Here is a 3,231-nt window from a genome sequence, read left to right on the forward strand (position 1 = left end):
AACGAGCAGCAAAGTATATTCAAGCAGTGAGAATTACTTGATGGCTTTGTAACTCTTTGTAAATATATATATATAGTCCATTATACTTTCATAACATTTTCATTTATCACAATTTAACACAATGTATCTTACAGTGCACAATTCATTTAAATTATCACAGTTCGGACAAATACACTTAACTACAGTCTACAGTCGACGAATTTGCTACAAAGTTGCCTTAATTGTGACATTATCACTTCTTGAATCGCTAATACCAGGTGTATGATGATCATGCTTTTATAGATCCCACAGTCCAACTGTAGTACCATCTACTATTCAAAGTATATTAGTAAACAATACAGTGATGTCATGCCGAACAGTGCTTCATATACATTTATATTTATACAGTACCGTCCAATTACATCCTAACTACGGACGAATCTACCAATCGCTGCGCGTATCCCTACGCCATGAACTTCTTATGGTAACGGAAGTTTTTAGTGTCAAGAATTGATTGACATGAACGTAGACCAATCAGCAAGGCGTACGACACGTATTCCCTTGAGGCTACAGCCAATGAAAAACGAGAGGAGGGGCTTTGTGTGGTCCATGAGTAGAGTGGATTTGAGGGTTTAAGAAGAAAACAAGGGTAAATTCAAGAGGTTGGGGTAAGTCGAAATGGCTTTTAAAAGTTTATTTGTTTAGTATTCTATTTGGCAAACTGACATATCAGTGGCATATACGTAAAGATACACATCATTCAATACGAAAAGTAGCTTGTTGTCAGCTGAAGCTAAATGTAGCAGCAGCAGAAGCAGAGCTGCGAATGGGGAGCCATGCTTCAGGTTTGGTCCTTTCTTTAAAAGAGCTGAGCTGAGCTTTCAAGAACGGACAAACCCAGGAGCACGGCTACAATCACAGCCCCGGTTCTGCCGCGACACTGGTGTCAGCGCGGGCTTGCGGCGGGTTCCGTGTGTGGTTGGTGTGTTTGTTCCCACATAAACATGAGCAGACATTTCGCCAAGAGTGTCTTCCACAACCCCAAACTCTGTGTCTGAACTAACAACGAGTACTACAATCACAACGCCCTGACGAATCGAAGTGCAACTAACAAATAGATGCTTTGTGTCTGTTCATTGAAGGCCACTCTGATTATCTACTAGTTGCTTTGGCTGGATCCCTGCTGTTCTATTAGTGACTAGCTTTCCTTTTGTTTGTGTTTGGCTTCACTTTCCAACACTCATTTCAATTTTCTTTGTGCTGTTGTTATAAATTAACTCGGTAAATGTAAAGAAAAATGTTGCTTTAAAGAGGATCTGTTTGATAAAGTAAATTATAGGTTACTCAGTTTTATATATTTTTTGTGTCTGCATCAGATTAGTCAATATAACCAAACTGAGTCATTGAGGACAGTCTAACCAGTTAGTACTTAGCTGTTGACCTGTTATCAAACAGCTTTTGATCATTTCTAAATTCATTTTAGGAGCTCCAGACAGTGGGCACTTGCTCCGGCTGTCAGAGTGTGACAGAAGTTGAGCTCAATTATTAAGAGCGTGATTCAGAGCAGCTGGGAGCTGTAAGGGCCACCATGTGCTCATATGCCATGACAACAGTAACATAACACTAATGGCTAAAACAAGCCCTTCTACCAGGGGCCTCTGGCTGAAACCTTAATTTAGCATATGTCCCGTGTTGTGTATTGTCCTGGCCTTGTCATTTGTTGCTTAGCCTATATTTTTTATTAAGCAAGCACATGGTTTGACGTGACTAAAGGCACTTAGGATTTTTTTTTCTTAAACTAAAGCCATTCAATGGAGTATATTGTCTATATTTGCCTCAGGCGAGAACATATAGCCAGTAACAGAACTATGAATACTCTTTTATGGGTCCTGTGACTACAGTTCCACTCTGCGTGATGGGGGGAGAGGCATGGTTGTTAAGATATAGTTACTTACGACACAAATTCCCTGATATAATTCCTATTTTTATTTATTTATTATTACATTTATTAAACCATCATGCTGCCTTTTTATTACTGAAATAATGCTACTTGGATGTCTATTTTTATTGTTCACCAAGAAGATTATACCTAAAATCTCTTGTCTGTCTTAAGATGACACTGATATGTGGCACACATAGTGTAGTAATGTGTCAGAAACACACATTCTGGTGACACACTCTTATAGTGCTTTACAAGATGATTCAACATAGGGCTGGGTGATATAGCTAAAAAATGTATCAACGATATAATGTTTCATATCGTTCGGTATCGATAATTATTGACATTTTTTAATAACCTTTTTTAAAACAAAGAGCAATGGAAATGTTTTTTTTTAATTTAACGACTGTATCCAATTTATTGAGACAAACAACAAATATTTTTTGTTTTAAGTCAAACACAAAATAAAAATTAAACAAATATCTAATTTCTGATGTTTTATATGGAGATTAAACAGGTTTTAAGGAAACTTTTGGCTTGTTTCCCGAGGCCAGAGCATGCGATTAATCGTGCAGCCCTAGTCTAAATTAACTATAATTTTGATATAAATACTATTTTGTAAATACTACTATATATAAATACTACTATTTTGATATAAATCAAATATAATTTCGTAAATCGCATAAACAATTATGTACAGAACAGCATCATGCATTTATGCATTGCTTAATCCAAAGAGCTGAATCGCCATTCACACAGATTGCCTTTAAAAACATATGAGACGCAGTGAAAAGGAATAAACCTCCACAAATTACATAACAATTCTGACTCCACCAATGGCGTGAGTTTGGGGGCGGGGCTATCTGTCAGATGGAGGGAGTGTTTGTGGCGATAAAACGGACAAAAAAATCCCACAAAAGAACCCGAGACATATCTGGAGACCAGTATATCAGAAAGATTAACCACCTGGCATCCACCCAGAACACCCTAGCAACACAAAACTATGTTTTATAACCCATAAACTTCTATTAATATCTTATTTATCTTAAAAACTCAACAATACTCTTTACTAGGGCTGGGTGATATAGCAAAAAAAATTTATTAATGATATAATGTTTCATGTCGTTCGGTATCGATAATTATTGACATTTTTTAATAACCTTTTTTAAAACAAAGAGCAATGGAAATGTTTTTTTTTAATTTAACGACTGTATCCAATTTATTGAGACAAACAACAAATATTTTTTGTTTTAAGTCAAACACAAAATAAAAATTAAACAAATATCTAATTTCTGATGTTTTATATGGAGATT

At 36.0% G+C, this 3,231-nt stretch overlaps 1 protein-coding gene across 4 annotated transcripts in view; it reads left to right on the forward strand.

Annotated features, from left to right (window-relative positions):
* Window positions 1-570: 570 nt before the first annotated feature.
* LOC107693456 (kelch-like protein 13) overlaps window positions 571-3,231 on the forward strand; it is a 66,234-nt gene continuing 63,573 nt past the window's right edge. For all 4 annotated transcript variants that reach the window (XM_016492858.1, XM_016492862.1, XM_016492859.1 and 1 more), the window contains exon 1: window positions 571-647. The gene's annotated coding sequence lies outside the window, so the exon portion shown is untranslated. The remainder of the gene's footprint in view (window positions 648-3,231) is intronic.

Source organism: Sinocyclocheilus anshuiensis, unplaced genomic scaffold (genome assembly GCF_001515605.1).
Source record: "Sinocyclocheilus anshuiensis isolate Anshui unplaced genomic scaffold, SAMN03320099.WGS_v1.1 scaffold1296, whole genome shotgun sequence".
Taxonomy (NCBI): domain Eukaryota; kingdom Metazoa; phylum Chordata; class Actinopteri; order Cypriniformes; family Cyprinidae; genus Sinocyclocheilus; species Sinocyclocheilus anshuiensis.